The sequence below is a fragment of the Octopus bimaculoides genome, chromosome 9 (genome assembly GCF_046866305.1).
Source record: "Octopus bimaculoides isolate indiv1 chromosome 9, ASM4686630v1, whole genome shotgun sequence".
Lineage (NCBI taxonomy): Eukaryota > Metazoa > Mollusca > Cephalopoda > Octopoda > Octopodidae > Octopus > Octopus bimaculoides.
Window position 1 is genome coordinate 58,870,157 of NC_142936.1, and position 22,541 is coordinate 58,892,697.

General features: G+C 35.6%; 1 protein-coding gene across 2 annotated transcripts in view; it reads left to right on the forward strand.

Moving 5' to 3' along the window:
• The first annotated feature begins 4,344 nt into the window (after window positions 1-4,344).
• LOC106871391 (maspardin) overlaps window positions 4,345-22,541 on the forward strand; it is a 54,959-nt gene continuing 36,762 nt past the window's right edge. The window contains exon 1 of one of the 2 annotated variants that reach the window (XM_014917814.3): window positions 4,345-4,552. The gene's annotated coding sequence lies outside the window, so the exon portion shown is untranslated. The remainder of the gene's footprint in view (window positions 4,553-22,541) is intronic. The other variant, XR_016243148.1, reaches the window with a different exon arrangement.

The following is a 22,541-nucleotide window of genomic DNA, read 5'->3' on the forward strand; positions in this document are numbered from 1 at the left end:
GGAAAAGGGATTTAACGAGAGTAACCTCTCTCGAGCTTCTAGAAAGTTCTCGAACATTCTAGAAGCTTCTGGTTTATGTGGAAGTCGGGGATTTCCAGTTCATTCCTTATATAAGGAAGGAATTTCTAAATTCGTGCCATTCAGTACCTGTTTATTCTTCAACATGCATTGGGTTACACTACCGCATTTACACACCAGCTCGCGTGCATGTTCACCTCACTTACTTGGAGACATGTGAACGCAAACAGAATATATTAATGTAATGTTACAAACTTTCCTTCAATTTACCTTATATGTTAATGCATTACCTCCAGTAATAAATATGTTATGACTTATTACAATCGTCTCCTGAATTTCTATTTTCTTGTTCTTATGTACAAGATGGTGACCCCACTTTTTCTCATACTGACTAGATTATAGTGTGTCATTTGATCAACATTACCACCATAAAATGGTAACCCTGACATCACTATCTATATATAAATATATACACACACATATATACACACAAAATGTTTATATGTTTGTGTGTGTGTGTGTGAGTATACTCTTTTATTTTTTCATTTGTTTCAGTCATTTGACTGCGGCCATGCTAGAGCACCACCTTTTTAGTCGAGCAAATTGACCCCAGGACTTATTTTTGGAAACCTACTACTTATTCTATCGATCTCTTTTGCCGAACCGCAGAAGAGAAAAGAGAGGAAGAAAAGACAGACGGAGGAAAGGAGGAAAAAGAGGAGGAATGGAAAGTTACAGAGAGCAGAAGGAGAAAGAGAAAAACTAGAAAAATCACTGAGTATGATGTGGTATTCCAGTCCAACTCCATCACACCCAAGACCACTCAGACCCACCCTCCCCATACAAACACCAAACTCACCCACCTCATTTCCCCACAAGAAAAAAAAAGAAAAAGAAAGAACAGACACCACAAAATTTAGAACCCCGCCTCGGTGTGAAAAAGTTTACCAATGCATAGCAGAGAGAATGATGTCACTAAGTGATGGAGAAAGGGGAAAAAGGATTGGACTGAAGGAGTAAAAGGACTTAGGACCCAGAGGCGGCAAGTGGTGTTACTCAGTGTGAGGTGAGTAGCACACTCTTCATAATATCATTTTCAGATATCATTCGTGTTTTCATATTTTAATTTGTTTTTCATGTTCATTTTCATGTGTCATTCATTATATCACATTTTATTTTTATATTTTTAATTGTTTTTTGTCCCCACATGTGTTGGTAGTGTCCCCCTCTGTGTAATGCCTTTATGGCAATTTTAAAGAAATAAAGAAGCTTGCTTCCCAACTACATGATTCTGGGTTCATTCCCACTGCATGGCACCTTGGGCAAGTGTCCTCTGCTATAGCTTCAGGCCGACCAAGGCCTTGTGAGTGGATTTGGTAGGCAGAAACTGAAAGAAGCCCATTGTGTGTGTGTTTGTTTGTGTGTGTGTGTATGTGTAGGTCTTTGTGTCTGTGTTTGTCCCTACCACCCATCACTGCTTGACAACCGGTATTGGTGTGTTTATGTCCCTGTAACTTAGCATTTCGGTAATAAGTACTAGGCTTCAAAAATAAGCCCTGGGGTCAATTTGTTTGACTAAAACTCTTCAAGGTTGTGCTCCAGCATGGCCACAGTCAAATGACTGAAACAAGTTAAAGAATAAAAGAATATATTTTTTAATGATTTTTTTAAAGAACTGATTGGGATGGGTGTGTTTTGGCTTGCAGTTAATATAAGTTGTTACTGGACTATTTTTCAAAATTGTATAGAAAAGTAGATAAATTTCGAGATTGAATCCACAAATTTATGGTAATGAACTTGCATTAAGCAGTTGCTAAAATCACAGCAAGCAGTTGACAGAGAACATGAGGTCATAGACAAAAGATGATAAAGACAAGCTAACTCAAAGCTAAAGGTCATGGACAACACCAGTAAAATAATCTTAATATATATAAATCTGAAATTGTGTGTTTGTGTGAAGCCTTTTTGAATGTTTATAGAAATCCACATTTTCCACTTTTTCGTAAAAATTTTTACATCAATGGAATTTTCTCGATGTGAACTTTCCAGTGCAGTAATTAGATTTTTAAAATTCCGTTTACTTTGTGTGATTTAAGGGAGATTTGGCTGTTGTTTCTAGCAACTTTTATATTTCATCCCTGCTACCTGGAACGTCATTCTTACACACGCGCTCAACATAAAAATATAGAGAGTAAAAGTAAAAGAGGGAGAGGGAGAGAGAGAGAGAAAGTGATACATACAACGTCATAGATTAAACTTTCATCTCAGTATTCTTTACCTATTTTTCATAACATAGATACGTAAAAACGCACACAACCACACATACTTGACCTGTGACAACAACATACACATTGCTCTCAATCTCTATTCATTTCTCCCCTTCTTCCTCTCTTGCTCTCTGTGCAAGTAAACACAATCATTCACATCGTGGTATATTTACAAAACATTGATGGCATAACTACAGAGTCGTATCCCCCAACTTTGGAAGGTCATAACTTTCATAAAAATGAATATTTTTTTATGAAATTTTCTATGCATATATTATTTATTATGTAGATTCCAAATATACAAAAATTTTCGGTGAAAGTGTTTTGGAAGGGGGTGAGGTACAATATTCGGAAATTCCACTTAAATTCTTCTTAACTTCCAGGAAAATGAATATTTTTTCATGAAATTTTGTACAAATGTACCTTGATGTATGTACATTTCAAGCATGTAGGAATTTTGAAGGAAACAACTGCAGGTTATTTTTGAGAAGTGTTCCCCACTCGGTGGTGTTTCGGAGCAAGTCGTCCATATTTGTTTCATTTTTCTCTATTATGTGCTTATGTGCATCCTTAGATTTCTAATGAAGTAATAGGCAGTGAAGAGAAGCAGTCATAAGAAAATTTTTAACTACCCCTATTCCTTTCTCTCCCCCTCTCTACCTCTTCCTCTCTCGCTCTCTCAAAAGCATACATTCAGTAAAATATAACTCATGTTCGTCAATGTTTTGTAAATTTACCACGATTTTCACTAGGGTGTTAGGGTTAGGGTTTTAGGGTCAGGGTTAGGGTTAGTGTTAGGGTTTAGGGTTAGTGTTAGGGTTAATGTTAGGATTAGGTTTAAGATTAGGGTTGGGTAATCGTGCGGGTGTTAATCTGAAAAATTACAGATATGTGAAAAGTACCGACCCTGCCATCTATTATAACCTTTGTTGTTCTGTTTAATATATACATAGATTTTGCCTCCAAAGAAGAGAGTTTGCTGGGGGAAAGACAGCAACCGGTTTAAAATGACAGCCACAGACTGCAGCAATTCACCACATTCCAGTAGCTACTTTGAACATAATGCAAAATGGTGCATCAACACCTTCTGCCCAATCTGATAGAATTCTGGCAAAACTGTTTAGCAACAGATCGCCAGCAATTGCTTCATCACAAATTGCCATCCTAGCTCCTGTGAAAAGGGATTACCCTGCTATGTATAATCAGGGCAGCGCAAAAAGTTGTTTTGCACAAGCATTTCTATAGCCAATTACACGGATGAAATTTACGTATGCTTAATAATTTTACGCAAAACAGCTTTCAGACTTTCCCTATTAATTTCATCGTCTTTTGAATTATGAACATATTTACATCATAAGGGTTTTTTCGTTGTAAGGCTTTCTTTTTTAGTTGATTTTCAGCTAGCAAGACTTATCGTAGATGGCGTAATAAGTCACACAGGGACAAGGTAGGGTTATACTGCTAGTAGCTTATAAATTATTAATGAATAATTCCCAAGTCAAGTGAAAAGTTCTTTTGCACCAGTGAAAAGTTCATAGTAAACAGCAATATTGCCCAAATTTATATTCCATCTTAGGCAACAACAACAGAAAAATGAACGAGAAGCAACAAATACTAAACCATATGGTACAATCATACTCTCCCCTATGTTCACACAGAAGAGAACTTAATTTAACAATGCGCATACACCCGCCCACATACACACACACAACTAACAACACATTTTGATTGAAAGCCAAAATAAAACAAAAAAAAGAAACTTCGCCAGCCCTCAATTATGAAATTATTTGTTGCTTAGCAAAGTGAAAGTAGAGTTCTAAACTCAATGATTGTCGATTACATTCTTTTAAATTATTTTTTTTTATTCAAACACCTTCACAATTTAACAAAATAACAAACGCTTTAATTTTTGCGGACGCTTATCTATACGTAGAGCGACTAATTTTATTAATGGTATAAAAAAAATAAAGGTCAAAATGGACTAAAACCAGTAACGCATTAATGGATGGCTTTGACTGTCACAGACACCGTAAGGAAGCATGCGCATTGTTGTGTTAGTGAGGCTTATCCATCCACTTCCGGTAGCTAGTGTTTCTATGATGTCATATCGTAAAGTTCATCAATGTTCTCATATGGACTTTGTCTTGCTGGTTAGTCTCTGACAATAGAAAATACAGGAGTTTCCTTTTACCTGACGTCTCTTACATGGTGTTTTGATTATAAAGACACGAGAGTTAATTAATTAACGAGCTTCATGAAACCATCCAGTGAGTGGAATATTTATTTAAGTATTGCTTCGTTTTTCACTGTTTATATTTTGCCAGACTTTGCCGACTGTCATTTCATTCATGTTGTTTTGTCGTTCGTTACCTTAGCTCATCTGCAATGTGTGTATATATATATATATATATATATATATATATATATATATATATATAATCGCTCAGTTGTTCATACGTCCGAAAAAAAAAGCACACTATTTTACATACTGAGAGAGAGACATTTGTGTGTATACATGTATCTATCTATCTAACTATCTATCTGTATGCATGTGTGTGTGTGTGTTGTACACACACACTCACGCATACCTTAACTGATGAGAATGCAACCTACTTTACTGATTACGCCAAAAATATTATTCAAAAGAAAAAAAAAACAATTGTTTTGTTTTCCGTCTCTAATCTCTAAGTTAACGTGTATCAGGTTCTGTGTATAGTTGATACATACACATATATATGCACGCACGTTTCCCTGTAGTATGAATGAACTTATTTTTGTTCTATTATTGAATGACTATTTATATAATAAGCTAGAGTAAAAATATATAAATTGAATGAGTTACAACTATATTCCAAACAAGAACTTAGTAATTACTTTTTAATTAAGTAGTTTAGTTTCAGCCCCACACCAATCAAACAAGAAATTTCAACCACCGTAGCGGGATTCTTGTATTTTCCACGCTTTACAAATATTCTTCTATTTTGTTGATAAATTTATTGATCATCAGAAAAATGTTTCATTACGAATGTCATCGATTTCCCTGCCTAAGTATAACATACGAACATATATCGAGACAAGCAGAACAGTAAGTTTCACAATTTGGCACAAGGTCAGCAATTTTGAGGGGAGGGGGAAAGTCCGAGTCCAGTACTTGTCTGCTGCTTAATTTCTTTTCGATTCCGAAAGCATGAAAGGCTAAGTCGACCTCGGTGGGATTTGAACCTAGAACGTAAAGAGTCGGAAGAAATCCCGCTGAATATTTTTATTCGACGCGCTAATGATTTTTCCAACTCGCCGCCTTACTACTAATAATAATAATAGTGTAGATTCGTCATGACTTAAATAGGTATTCAGTTGGGGTTGTTTTCTATTTTAGTGACATCACCTCATAGTCACCCACTTTCTTGTGTAGTATATATTTGACTTTTTATTCTTTAGTTACAAGTTATATTTTGTTTTGGAAAATTCATTTGAAATAAAGCAAATAAATTTATTTTAGATCAAGGAGATACGTTGTTAGAATAACAAAAACAACAAGCTATCCTCACTTTCACTTATGTCACAGTAATGGCAACCCGTGAAATCGAGCCCCATGAGATATAAACATCGCAGGCTTTAACCTACCAAGGAACAGTGTCTGTGTAGTTGCTCGACCTGCTAGAAACCATAACATATACCCCTTCCACCCACGCTCCGCGTATCATAAGAAAGAAATATACATTGAACAGTATAGTTTCTGCCATTCTAATTCACGGAATGTCTCTGGCTTTTTCGCTTGACCAGGTCTGATCTGAAGTTAAATGGAAGCATCACGCTTTTCATGTTTGATAGTATGCTCAACAGAATTCAATCATGGATACCATATTTACATTCTTGCTAATATTGATACACTTAGAAAATGCCATACGGTTCTTTTTATAGAACCGATTACCTTTTATTAAAAGCTCCCAGGGTCGTTTCACATGCTTTGCTTTTATTCATAATAAAACACTGAAGATGTTTTTATTATACAGCGGAGATTTCAGTGATACAGCATACTGATAACAAAATGATTATTTCTTAATGAATACAAATGAAAAAGAGGAGAAAAAAAAAGCTATCGTATATATTGTATATTTGTCTCAACCCACATATTGTACATGTCTGTGTATGTGTGTTTTGAAATCCTTATTGAGTGTATTTGTTTACGCGAATGTTTCTGCTGTAGAATACGTATCTTTGACAATCAATAATGCATCTTTCATTTGTAGGCTTACTACATCAACCCTCTGCATGTACGTGTATTGTCTATACTGACACACCCACACACATGTACACAGATCACAACTGCAAATCTATCGTATACAGTCTGGTGGGTGGATCCTGCGTCTGCTTTTGTGTGTAATTCTGACGCGAATATATGCGTATCTACACATTATCCCAAAGAATGCTTCAAATTGGATCTAGTTTATATATATATATATATATATATATATATATATATATATATATATATATATATATATAAATATATAAAGGAGGGACAGTTAATTAGATTCAGTTAAAAAAAAAACAATGAGGGAAATAGCAAAAGTGGAAGAACAGGGAAATGAATACGTGTAATGTATAGATGTGTGTGTGTGTGTGTGTGTATATATATATATATATATATATATATATATATATATATGTATATATGTTCAACTGAGAAACTTGATATATTACTAGACAAAGTAAGAAAACTTAGTTTAAAAGAATGTAAACTAAAATTATAAAAAGAAAATATCAATACTGAAAACATTTTAAAAATTATATAAAACAAAATACGTTTTATTTTCACAGTTTTCAACATGAGCCAGTTTAATTTTTCTTGGAATTGTTTTTAAGTTGTGATTTTTGTTTTTAAACCAGGAAGGTGTTCGATAAAACGATTTTGTATTCTCTCAGCTAAATGTTTTATCAATTGGATACAAGCACCAGAAAACGAGGGAAGTTAGTATAAAAAGTACTCTTGACATGACTAGGGGTCTTCTCAGTCTCAAGTTGTCTCCGTGTTTGTCAACCACCTTACTGAGTGTACTTTTTTATTTTGGTTCTAGCTCTAGTGGGGTTGCTTTGAACCGCACATGATTAAAAAGCTCTTTCTACCTTATGATGTGATTGTTTGATAAGGGCAACATGACAGCGAAGGTGAATAGAAGAGAAATTGACTAATTAGAATGGGATAGAAATAGTGATTGAGGTAAGAGGGTAGCAGAGCAGGAGGAAAAGTAATGGTAGTGGATAGTCGCAAGAATGAGTGATTGATATCATCATCATCATCGTTTAACGTCCGCTTTCCATGCTAGCATGGGTTGGACGATTTGACTGAGGACTGGTGAACCAGATGGCTACACCAGGCTCCAATCTGATTTGGCAGAGTTTCTACAGCTGGATGCCCTTCCTAACGCCAACCACTCCTAGAGTGTAGTGGGTGCTTTTACGTGCCACCGGCACGAAGGCCAGTCAGGCGGTACTGGCAATGGCCACGCTCGAAATGGTGTATTTTACGTGCCACCTGCACAGGAGCCAGTCCAGCGGCACTGGCAACGATCTCGTTCGAATGTCTTTACACGTGCCACCGGCACAAGTGCCAGGAAGGCAACGCTGGGCACAGGTGCCCAGCAGAGAGGGAGTAATGATTGGAAATATATAGAAAGAGTGATGCATTAGCGTATGTGGGTACAAACAGTTTTGATGCCATGATAAGTGGGAGAAGCAGAATCATGAGGATAGTGGTGGATAGGTCCAATACTATCAGTCATTACATGGATGCTATAGTGAATACAAGAGAGGGTGGGCGTTACAGAAATAAGAGTTAAATATGCCCATTGACATCTCTAATTAAACAGGAAGCATGATACAATAAGTAGGAGAGAAATCCATTGCCTTCCTTAAATTGACTCAGGGTGAGTGACAAAGGTGAGAGTGTATCAAAGACACAGGATTGGAAAGAAGCAGCAGATGTAGAGTTGACAGTTGATATGTATGTGTATACATACGTACATGTGCACGCACACACACACACACACACACACACAGGTACAATGGAGGGGAGCCTCAGTTACACTCCTCATGGGCAAAGAACGTTGGTACAAATTCTTCTGGATTGGCAACAGTGATGGGACAGGTGGTGTAAACATACTTTTAGCAGAGAAATGGTTAGGTAAAGTGGTTGGGGTAGTAAGTGTGTGATAGAGTTGTTAAGCTAAAACTAGTCTTAGATAATATAACAATGACGGTTCCTGTGCAGGTGACACGTAAAATACACCACTTCACGCGTGGCCATCGCCAATACCCGCCTGACTGGCCCTCATGCCAGTGGCATGTAAAAGCACCCACTACACTCTCGGAGTGGTTGGCGTTAGGAAGGGCTCTGCCAAATCAGATTGGAGCCTGGTGTAGCCATCTGGTTCACCAGTCCTCAGTCAAATCGTCCAACCCATGCCAGCATGGAAAGCGGACGTTAAACGACAATGATGATGATGATCTCTGTATATGTTTGACATACTGGACTGACAGATGAACAGAAGCACTGCACTGCCTCACAATGGAAGACTCATTTTATTGTCATGGCTGATGATTCGGTAAACATGTTGGGTAGCACTCTAATGGATTTCATGGTCTGTATGGAGGCTTCAGCTTTGGTTCTAGAAATGGGGAAGAAACAAGGCTGCTGGAGGTCTGTAATGTAAATGACTTGTTGATTTGTATCACTAACTTCAGGAAACCAGCCAGCCACCTAATCACCTATAAGTCTGGTGGACACACAAGCCAGATTGGCTGCATTCTCACCAAAAACAGGGAGAAACCGATACTTGTGAATGCAAAGACTTCCTTGATGAAAAATCAACTCATTATAGGTTAGTGACTTCAGACTTAGGGCTAGAAGGACTCAGAAATTTAGAGAAATACTAGTTGAAGCATTGCGCAACAAGGAAAAAAAATAGCAACATATAACGTAGAGGACAATCTACTGAGGACTACAGACCAAATCTATGACTGGGGCAAAGTTTCAGCCAGACCAAAGGTGACATGGTGGTAGAACAGTAAGGTACACAGGGCCATTAAAAGTGTGGAAAGACGAAGAAAAGGATGCAGTAGAAAGTTATATCAGGTAACTAGAAAGGAAGCTAGGTAACTGGTTTATTTTAGCAAGGGGAGAAGCAGTGAGGAAGTGGTTTGCCAATGTTTCGCATGAGGATCAGAGGCATGAGCTGTTCCTGATTGCAAGGCTTTGTATCAGGGGCATCACCATCATACAAACAGTGTTGTTCTTTTCTTGTCTTCTCTGAAGAACATGTCTGGTGTTAGAAATTCTGCCTCAACAACTTATGTCTCACCTATGCAAGCATGACAAAGTAGCTATTAAATGATGATACATAATTGGTACAGGCATGGCTAAGTGGCTCTGTTCGCCATGCTGTACGTCTTCTACTGTAGCTTGGGCTAATGTTTACCTTGCAAGGTGGAGTTGGTAGCTAGAAACGTATGGAAATATGTGTGTATGCACGCACACACACTATGTAAGTAATTACATTTGTCTTCTTATGACAGCACTGAACTAATAATAGTTACAATCTCTGTTACTCTGGAAGGAAAGTGGAATAAAATATCTCTTATTTAAAAAACAGGCCTGAGTTAGTGACAGGAAGGTTTTCTGACTATAAAACAATGCCTCAATTATATGGTTTGACGAGCAACATTTTTCATTAATGTTTTATGTAGTGTTTTTGGTACCGAAACACTTTCAAACTTCGTATACTTGTATATTTTGTATTATAGAACAGATAAAAATTTTTGTATTCAAAGTTATTTCATGTAAAAAGTTGTCGTATTTCGGTAATTTCAACCAATCACTGACATCTATTGAGGTGAAAACAATTACTGCCGTGGAATGTAAACAACGGTGTCATGGGATCTTTTCCCTTGAATAAAATTAGTGCCGTTGTTTGTCAACAACAACTACCCGTGTTACTCTTATTTATGACATCGTTCGTGCGTTTGTACTGGTTTTAGCTTTAGGGTTTTAGGGTTAGGGTTAGTTTTAGGATTACAGTTAGGGTTATGATTATTTTTGCCATAACCTCACTCATAACCCTAACCCTAAAACTCATAACCCCAACCCGAACCCTAACACCCTAACCCTAAAACCGTAAACCCTTACTAGGAAATAATGATATAATTAAACAGGGAATAACACTCTTGATACCAGTAAAAATTATTGTTTATAAAAAGAGCAGTAACTGTATTCAGCTGAATAGACGTCAGTGATTGGTTGAAATTACACAAATACGACAACTTTAACATGAAATAACTTATTAAGAACTAATTTTTGTTAAGAAGGCTAAGAGAAAAAGATGTTTTATACGACACATTCTACCAGTATCCCAAGTTTGAAAGTGTTTCGTTAAGAAAACAAGTGTTGCTCGTCAAACCAAAAAGATCCATTATATGTATTCATCCAAACCCATGCTGGCATAGAAAAACAGATGTAAAACAAACAAACGATTATACTTCTAATCTTGTTCAGGTTCACTTTGTCTTTCATCTTTTGGAAGTTTATAAAATATTGTACTTGAATATACCACAGAAGGTAGTCAGCCCTATAATTGAAGCAACTAAGAGAATAGAACACATGCGTTATGTACATACAGACGTGTGTGTAAAAGTAGCAAAAAGAAAACTGTACACACACACACACACAAACACACACACACACACACACACACACACACACACACACACACACACAAACACACACACATGAACAAAATACACTAATGTTTATTTTTTATGTTATCTGCTGAAATCGATACAATTAAGTTATTTCTTATAACAGATAGTATTTGTATTTCTTATAACACAACATTTGCAAATGTCATTTCATTTGTATATGTGATCTGTCTGTGCATGTGTTTATAATGCGCTGATTTTGTGACAAATTACCATGGAAAGCTGGGGCTTGACTGATTATTGATATGTGTGCAGTGAAGTACATTTTTTAAAAAACTATATATGTCATCATCATCATCGTTTAACGTCCGTTTTCCATGCTAGCATGGGTTGGACGGATATATATATATATATATCATCATCATCATCATCATCATCGTTTAACGTCCGCTTTCCATGCTAGCATGGGTTGGACGATTTGACTGAGGACTGGTGAAACCGGATGGCAACACCAGGCTCCAGTCTGATTTGGCAGAGTTTCTACAGCTGGATGCCCTTCCTAACGCCAACCACTCAGAGAGTGTAGTGGGTGCTTTTACGTGTCACCCGCACGAAAACGGCCACGCTCGAAATGGTGTCTTTTATGTGCCACCCGCACAAGCCAGTCCAGGGGCACTGGCAACGATCTCGCTCGAAAATCCTACAGGAGCCAGTCAGGCGGTACTGGCAACGGCCACGCTCAAAATGGTGCATCTCATGTGCCACCCGCACAAGAACCAGTCCAGGGGCACTGGCAACGATCTTACTTGGCTTGCCGGGTCTTCTCACGCACAGCACATTTCCAAAGGTCTCGGTCAGTAGTCATCGCTTCGGTGAGGCCCAATGTACGAAGGTCTTGCCTCACCACCTCAGCCCAGGTCTTCCTGGGCCTACCTCTTCCACGGGTTCCCTCAACTGTTAGGGTGTGGCACTTTTTCACGCAGCTATCCTCCTCCATTCTCACCACATGTCCATACCAGCGCAATCGTCTCTCTTGCACGCCACAACTGATGCTTCTAATGTTCAGCTTTTCTCTCAAGATACTTACACTCTGACGGGTATTCACATTGACATTACACATCCAACGGAGCATACTGGCTTCATTCCTTGCGAGCTTACGTATGTCCTCAGCAGTTACAGCCCATGTTTCACTGCCATGTAGCATGGTTGTTCGTACGCATGCGTCATACAGTCTGCCTTTTACTCTGAGTGAGAGTCCCTTTGTCGCCAGCAGGGGTAAGAGCTCTCTAAACTTTGCCCAGGCTATTCTTATTCTAGCAGCTACACTTTCAGCGCACCCACCCCTATATATATATATATATATATATATATAGTCTCTGTGTGTGTTCCCCTGTTTGTCATTTGTCTTCCTGCTTATATACTCATCTGTTTGTGTTCGTGTGCATATATAGTGTAGGTGCAGGTGTGGCTGAGTGGTAAGAAGCTTGCTTCCCAACCACATGGTTCCAGGTTCAGTGCCACTGCATGGCATCTGAGGCAAATGTAGCCTTGGACTGAATAAAGCCTTGTGGGTGAATTTGGTACACGGAAACTGAAAGAAGCCCACCATGTATATATGTATGTTTGTATGTATATCTATGTGTGTGTGTGTGTTTCTGTCCGTTTCTCCCCACCACTACCACCACCATTGCTTGACAACTGGAGTTGCTATGTTTGCATTCCTGTAACTAAACAGTTTGGCAAAAGAGACCGATAGAATAAGTACCAGGCTTAAAAAACAAGTATTGGGGTTGATTCTTTCAACTAAAAAATTCAAGGTGATGCCCCAGCATGGACACAGTCAAATGACTGAAACAAATGAAAGATAAAAGATATCTATATATTTTGCAGGCAAGAAAATAAATTTTGAACACGGACAGCAGAGAAAGATTGGGTATTCACTCTTATAAGATGGAATCTTTCTCTGCTGTCCTTACAGCTTTACTGCATTCAAAAGTTATTTTCTACTCTGCAAAATACCAACCACATTTGACGCTAACAAAGTTTGTTTAATAATGATCTCATTTGAGTAGCCACACCCAACTTGGTATATGTACAAACCTCAGATAATTCAAGTTCTTTCAGTAAATTCATTTTATATGTAACTCTAATGAGTCTGATTCGACACGTGTCATTTCAATGGTACTTAGAGAGTAATCAATAGTTGCATATATTTTTGCATAATATGGCTAGATTGATGAGATTGAGTTCAGATGAAATAATTGTAATTTGATCTATTAAAAATACTCGCTCACACCATTTTCTTATTTGTTATGTATATATATATATATATACATTAAGGGATCAGCAAATATTTGCTTCACCATATACCGAAGTTCAGAAATAGCAGCTAAAAAAGCTGAGAATCCCACAGATAGCATCACTTGTAACTCACAAAGGCAAAAACAAGAAGAAAAAAAATGAAAAACTAACCATTCCGAAGGTTAACAGTAGACGCGTTTCTGGATTATGATTGATACTCAATTTCCTTCAGCTGCTATTTCTGAACTTCGGTATATGGTGAAGCAAATATTTGCTGATCCCTTAATTATGTTTATAAATATATATGAGCTTTTAAATGAGTTCTCCACCAATAATGGTGCTTTCATACCGATGGGCTTGGTAAAAATTATTAATTGTTAATTGATTTATTAATTAATAAATTGATAATCCTTTACCCTTTTAATTTGTAATAATATATATATATATCATCATCATCGTTTAACGTCCGCTTTCCATGTTTCACTGCCATGTAGCATGGCTGTTCGTACACATGCGTCATACAGTCTGCCTTTTACCCTGAGTGAGAGTCCTTTTGTCGCCAGCAGAGGTAAGAGCTCTCTAATATTTCATCTAGGTATTGCAATACTAATATCCTGGTGTGGATCTCAATATGCACATGTTTCTGAACAAAGCATTTTTTCAGGAATGGAGCAGTAATAAGAAATTGAGATGTCAAAGGGTTGTGCAATTATCATATAAACTTCATTAGCTTACTGCTGTTTCAGTTATAAAATGCAGTGGACTCAAAGTTGGGTGCCTGAGTATCACCTTATAGCTTCATCAGAACCTCAAACATGAAGTGTAATTTATTTGGGAAAACAATTACTATTATGTATTACATGGAAAAATGCAAACAAGAGAAATAATATTCTTAAGATTATAAATCTGGAAAAGTACCAGACAAGTTATTACACTTGGAAAAGTTCAAGACAAGTTATTATATCTGGTAAAGTACAGAACAAGAACATTGGATAAAATTTCAAATAAAACATTTACATTTAGAAAATATTAGCATTTATTAAAACTAAAAATTTTATTACAAGTTATTACTTCCATTTGTTTATTACTTGTTCTTTTAAAAATTAAAAATAGCTCAATTAAAATATTTTATCCTTAGCTGCAATATTTTAAGTAAAAATTTTCTTGTTCTGTACTTTACCAGATGTAATAACTTGTCCTGTACTTTTCTAGATTTATAATCTTAAGAATATTATTTCTCTTGCTCACATTTTTCCATGTAATCCATGTTTTTTTCAGGCTATGCTATTATGCTAATTAATAACGTGTCTAATGCGTCAATTAGCAGTGTCGTTGATAATTTTTTCCTTACCTAATGATGTCAGTGACATATATCAAAAGTCCTCTAGAACTATATTATCACTCTCAAATTTGAGAAACAAACACTCATAACTTTTTTCTTTTAAAACTTTATTGCATGAGATTGATATCATGAAATTCCTCAAATTGAGCTCTATCATTTAAGCTTAATTAAAATATAGTTTGCTTTTAAAATAAAAAAATGTTAATTACACTTAAATCCAATTTTTTGCCTTCTTTAAATTTTTTCATGATATTTTACCTCACAACTTTTTTTATATAAATTTTTGTTGCATGGGATCAAGACTATGAAATTCTTCACACTTTCTTCTATCATTGAAGCTAAGATAAATATATTTTGCTTTTAAAATAAAAAAGTTATTTTGATCTGAACTTGATTGGTGGTGTTACTCTCCTATAATGTCGCTACAAATTTTGATGTAAACTTTTTTCTACTGGACCAAACCTCAATTTTTTTATGCCAAAATGTAGCTTGGGATTCTTCAAAAATATTAGTAGTTTTCTATTTAGTTAAGAACTGAATTAGCAAAAAGCTCTGAAATATGCTGCGTGTGAGTAAATTGTGGCCTTAAGAATATTATTCAACTACTGCTGTTGTTGAATGATATACACAGAAAAGCATTATCAATGAGAAGGCATATTTATATGTGGAGAATGAAGTTCACTCTTGGGGTTGATTAAGTAAGTACCAGTTTCACACTGGGGTCAATGTAATCGACTTAATCCCTTCCCCCAAATTTGAGGCCTTGTGCTTCCAGTAGAAAGAATAGATGTACTGAGATGTAGAGAAATAGTAATAAGAACTATCTGTAAAAATTGTGTGTGCGTGTGTGTGTATATATATATATATTTATATATACACACATATACACATACACACACCCGTACACACACAGTCCACCAAAAAAATGTATACACACTTCAGGAAAGGAAAAATCTGTATAACTATTTAATTTGTATAAGTACCTCTATAAATATAGATACCTCTTTCAATGTTTTATCAAATTGTGATAACACTGAATAAAAATATTTATACAGATTTTTCCTTTCTTAAAGTGTGTATAAATTTTGGGGGTAGATTCTGTGTGTATATGATATATAAGAAAATATAGACAGGTACCTATTTAAATAGATACAAGGACCAACTCAAAACAACACTGAAAGTCACTGGACTTAAGCCTAAATCGTTCAAAACACAATCCTGAGACCATACAAAGTGGCAGTGTTCCATATCACCATCAGAATCAAAAACTTTGCCGCTACCAGAAGAGTAAAAGAAGAAATCAAAGAACAGGAGAGAAAGATTCAACAAAATCAGCCTTGTCCTCCACCAACATTACCATGCAATCAATGCCATCAACTCCTTTATGCAAGAATTGGTCTATTTAGTCATCAACGCCATCACCATAAAGGAAGTGTTCAGCAAAGAAGAAACTAAATTCTTGGATGCAAAATAAAGCCGTCGCTGATAATGGTGATATATATATGTAATGTACACCCATGCATACACATGTACACATACAAATATGTGTAAGACTCATTCTGGCTAATTTCTTTGTATATCTTTCCATCTGTATATTTTGTCACCATGTATTTGTCTATATATCTAATTACCTATCTGTGTCTTCTATTTACTAATTGTTGTGTATCTATGTCTGTCTAACTTTATTACTATCTACAGCTATCTATCAGTATGTCTGACGGATGTAGATAGATCAACATTTCTATCTATTAATCTATATTTCTGCTTATTACTGTTTACTTTTGTGGTGGGAGTGAATTTGAGGGATAAAACTAGTATTAAGCCTTAAGAAAGTTAAAATAGAATTGATATTATAATAAATAGTAAATATTGTAAAGTCAAAGAGGTGGGAGAAAATTACAAAGATTTAGTAGTTGTATGATAGAGATGGATTGAGAAACATGGAAAGTAAAGCTTGTAAGAGTAAATATAGAAATAAAAATAATTATGAAAAATATAATCAAAATATGAGAACTGTCTTTATGAAGGTTCTCTTTGTACCTAGAAACCAAGACGAACCCCACCACATATCCATATTTATTATTATTTGCCACCTCATTTGAGAACATTTGTATAGCATTTATTTTGAGCAATAGCAGCCAGATCGCCCTCAAAATACACCCTACTGTCAGACAGAAAGTTGAAATGTAGTAGAAGTATCAGTCTTTCTTTCTCTCGGTCTCTCTCTCTCTCTCTCTCTCTCTCTCTGGAATACTGACTAGAGAGAAATTAGACACATACTTAGAGAGAGATACATAGATATAGCAAGTGCTAAGGAAGCCATGGTGATAAAATCTTCACTATATGTGTCATTAAACTTTGTTGCACACACATATGCATATGTGTAAAGTGTGAGAGAAAGAGGAAGGATGATGTGCAATTGAGAAATAGCAGTGTTATTTTTGTGATGTCAAACTCTGTTTTTCTTCTTACATCTCTCTTTAATGTGAAAATATTAATACATACATTTCTCTTTCTCTCTTCCTCCTCCCTTTTTCTCTCAAATAGTGGGATAGAAAAAGAGAGTGAGGCATGTGAAGAGAGAAATTAAGAGATGGAGGTAGTTCAAAAACTGGATCAAAACAAATCATCTGTTGCAACATTCTTTGTATTAAGAGAATGCAGATTCCATCCCTACACCCTTTACCTAAATTGAACAGTGTTGGAAAAGATTACATATTTATCTTCATAGCAACATTAAATAATATACTGATTAACATTAATATAAAATTTTCTCTAAAGGTGCGGGAGTGGCTGTGTGGTAAGAAGCTTGCTTACCAACCACATGGTTCCGGGTTCAGTCCCACTGCGTGGCACCTTAGGCAAGTGGCCTCTACTATAGCCTCGGGCCAACCAGCCTTGTGAGTGGATTTGGTAGGTGGGAACTGAAAGAAGCCCGTCGTATATATATATATATATATATATATATATATGTATATATGTATATATATATATATGTATATATATATATATATATATATATGTATATATATATATATATATATATGTGTATATATATATATATATATATATGTATATATATATATATATATATATATATGTATATATATATATATATATATGTATATATATATATATATGTATATATATATATATATGTATATATATATATATATGTATATATATATATATATGTATATATATATATATATGTATATATATATATATATGTATATATATATATATATGTATATATATATATGTATGTATGTATGTGTGTGTATATGTTTGTGTGTTTGTGTTTGTCACCCCAACATCGCTTGACAACCGATGCTGGTGTGTTTACGTCCCTAACTTAGCAGTTCGACAAAAGAGACTGATACAATAAGTACTAGACTTACAAAGAATAAATCCTGGGGTCAATTTGCTCGATTTAAGGCGGTGCTCCAGCATGGCCGCAGTCAAATGACTGAAACAAGTAAAAGAGTAAATTATTAATGATGTCTATGTAGAAGTATTCTAAAGATTAGTTATCTATCCATCTACATATATCTATTGATATATTACAGACAGTTAACCAAACTAGAACACAGTAAGACATGGTTAGTTGCAAATGCCTTGAGTGACCTTGCAAGAAACTTCATTGTTGATTTAATTCTGATTGGAATGCTGTGTGGTTTTCACCCTCTGAAACTCATTTCTATTATGTTTCAATTACTCCAATGTTAATTTTCATTACCACTCAAAGGACTTGGCCTGGGTTGATACTATTTCAGAAAACAATAATTCTTTTTATCAGCTAATTGATGAACTTTTAATAAAGGTTACATAGATATCTGTTTAGAGGCACTAGCAGTAAGTAATATGTTGCGTTAGTTTAGTACATTTGTTTCCATTTCCTGAGATAGGTATATAAACTTGTGTGTGTGAAACGAAGAAAGATAGGTAGATGAGAAATAATAATAGGAGGTAGATGAGAAATAATAATAGGATGTTGAGTGCACTAAAAATTTAGTAATGAAAAATCAACATAAGACATGGAAGTGAGTGATAGAAAAGGACATTTAGACATGGATTACCTCTCATCAGCCATGGTAATCAGAATCAGTGGTTTAAGCATTTTTAAAGACCAAAAGCATAAAACTCCACGATACTTCTACTTTTCTGGTTGCACCGATGATACTTAATAGACATCACAAAGAAAAGGACTTAGAATGTAGAGAACAACAGCATACAAGTGAGCTGGGAAACTACAGACAGATATGTGTAATACAGTTCAGTGATTGTGTGTATTGTAGTCTTCAACAAGGCATGGAAGAAACTACAAACTCACCAGATGCTAGTGCGAAAGAAAAGAAAGAAAAGGACTTTTGACACATAAAGAAGAGGAAAAGACCAGAATCAATCTTGAATTAATTTATTGATTTATTCTTCATATTAGCAGGTTATTTCAGTATGATACCCTGTTATCAATGGTTGCTGTTGATTATATGATATATAATAAAGAAATAGAAAATTAAAGCAATATGTATCATCATCATTATCATTTTATAACCCCTAGTTGACCAAAACCTTGTGAGTAGATTCAGTGGATGGAAACTAAAAGAAGTATGTTGTGTTGTGTGTGTGTATCTAAAATGTATGTGAATTTGTATGTGTGTTACTATCTTCTTGTTTTGACAGCATGTGATAGTTGTAAATGAGTGTCACTGTCATACAAGCAGTGTCTTTTGTTTCTAACCTTCTATGAAAACATGTTTGGAAACAGGTATAGATTGGTGACAGGAAGGGTCTCTGATTGTAGAAAATCTGCATCAGTCATTTCCATCACACGTATGTGAACATGGAAAAGTGACATTAAGATAGTGATGATGATGATGATGATGAGAATTTAGCTTGATATACCTATGTTTTAGCAATTGACAATTGCACAGAGATGGGATTCGGACTGGTTTATATTTCTATCATTTCCTCTGTTCCTCTAATATTAAAGTAGTGAAATTTTCAGCACTTCTGTGAAAAATCCACTGAGAGGTTTACACAGCCTACCCCTTATTCTGTGTGTATGTGCTAATATCAAGTTCTTGTCTGTATAACTGGTCATGGATACCTTGATATAATCAAACTGACAATAAGAAAATGGTTTTGAACTTTTGAACAATGTCTCAAGCCTGTTGTTTGGTTTATAATAAATTATATTATCTTCATTATTATTATCATTATTTAACCGAACTGTTAATGTGTCAGGCAAAATGCTTTATGTTGTTTGTTCTGATTCTTTACATTCTGAGTTCACATCCTGCCAAAGTCAACTTTGCCTGTCATCCTTCCAGGACTGATAAGACAAAATACCTGTCAAGTACTAAGATCAATAGTATCAGTTTTACACTCTACTTTAAATTGCTGACCTAAATCAGGAACCATTATATTTACTTTTATTGTAAAATGGTTGGTGTTAGGAATGGCATTCAGCCCATAGAAACCACGCCAGAACAGACAATGGAATCTGGTTTGCCTCCTTGGCATGGCCAGAATAATCAGGAAAGTATTAGATAGCTGAAAAAGACAAATAACATGGTACTGTAGGCTGCAGGTAGTAAGCCCGTTGTGCATGCAAGACTCCAGGAGCTCCAACAAAACCTGTGATAAAGAGAAAATAAGAACAATAATAATAATAATCCTTTCTGTTATAGGCACAATGTTTGAAATTTTGTGGGAAGGAGTAAGTCAATTACATTGACCCCAGTGCTCAACTGGTACTCATTTCATTGACTCCGAAAGGATGAAAAACAAAGTCAACCATAGCAGAATTTGAACTCGGAATGTAAAGACAGGCAAAATACCACTGAGTATTTTGTCCAGTGTGGTAATGATTCTGAAGCTCACCGCCTTAATAATAATAATAATAATAATAACAGTAAAACGATGATGATGACTTGCATATTTATTCTTAATACATTCCAGCAGATTTAAACATGAATATGCTAACTGTTGTTGTTTCATCATAGGAGACCAACTTCTCCTTCCAGACAAATATGTGTTCAAAGCCTGTTTGATTCATTAGCATTAAGGAACTCTGAGGTAGACCCTGGACAATGAATCTAACAAGACCATATGACTCTTGTTTATAGCATTTAGCAAACAAATTATTTGCTAATGCATACTGATATCTACCTACAGATAATAATCATGTGTACTATGAACGGCAGGAATCAACACTATGACTTGCATATTCCTTCTAAATATGGTCTGGCAGATTAAAATGTGAATTTGTTAATTGCTCTTGTGTTACATCATGGGAGGACAACTTATTTCAGACAAATGTGTGTTCATAGCACCCTCAATTCATTTATGTAAGGCAGTGGTTCTCAGCCATTTTTTTACCTATGAACCCCTTTTTATTACAATTTTATTCTGGTGGACTCCTACAGCTATTCTGTGTTTGAAAACTAGATTTATAGATACTTTTAAAATTCCTATTTTATTTTTCTCATGTTCACTAGTGTAGGTTTGCAAGTATAACACTCTCTAACAGAACATGTTTCAGTGGTAAGAAACATGTTGAACTATGTAATACATTAGAGAAAGAAACATAGCTGTTTCTTGCGATAAATACACCTAAAGCAAAATTATTTCATGAACCATTAAAAAAAACTATTGTGGATCCCCAATTTATTATTTTGCTTGTGAGGACCCCAAAAAATCTTTTATGGGTCACTAGGGGTCACATGGACCCTGGTTGAGAACAACTGGTGTAAGGGGACTCCAGAACACCCAGTGTTTCAACATTGTTGTGTCTCATCTGCCAAAGGTACTCTGGACTAATGAATTTGACAAGAATTAATGATAATATTGGTGCACTTAACACAACAACCAAACTGCTACATGTGAAGCTGAAGGATATTAGTTGATCTGTCAGAAAATGCCATCTCATTCTGCAAGAATCCTAAGAAAGATTCTTCCTCAAGACAATATCTTTGTTAACTAAAGTAGCATATAATAGCTTTATTATAGTAACAATAACAATATTATTATTATTATTATTATTATCATCATCATTATTTAAGGCACCAGGCTGGCAGAATCATTAGCATGCTGAGCAAAATGCTTAGCGGTATTTCGTCTGTCTTCACATTCTGAGTTGAAGTTCTGCCAACGTCTACTTTGCCTTTCATTTTTTGGGAATCAATAAAATAAGTACCAGATAAGTACTGAGGTTGATATAATCGGCTATCCCCTTCCCCCAAATTTCAGGCTTTATACCTTTAGTAGAAAGAATTATTATTATTGAGTGAGAGAACAGCACACACCATCAAAGTGACACTGGAGTACAAACATAAGAAGTTCAGTATACCCATCGTCACCACCTGTTCAGTAAGGGAACACATGGCACATGCATCACAACTGTACATGCACAACATGGTCATCTCATACCAAGATAAACAACACATGATCTTGCAAGTGGGGCCCAGTTAGAATTTTCTTCATATCAAGTAGCCCATCCTGCTCAAAAGTCTCTGGTTATTATTAATATTATTATTATTATTTTTGTTATTTTTCCCCATTATGTTAAACCTGTTTACGCGCTAAACCTTCACAACAGCATGCATTTACGCACATACTCACATATTCTTTGTTTTGTCCTGTACTGTCCATAATGATTTTCTTAATGTAAATCCTTTGGAGTCAATAAAGAAATGATTATTGTTGTTGTTATTGAATGAGAGATCAGTACATGCCATCAAAGTGACACTGGGGTACAAATACAAAGCCCAGTATACCCACCGTGACTTCTTGTCTGATAAGGGTACACCAGGCACATGCATCACAACCATATGGGCGTGATGTTGGTGATCTCATATCAAGATAAACAGCACATGACCTTGCAGATGGGGCTCAGTTAGAATTTTCTTCAGGTC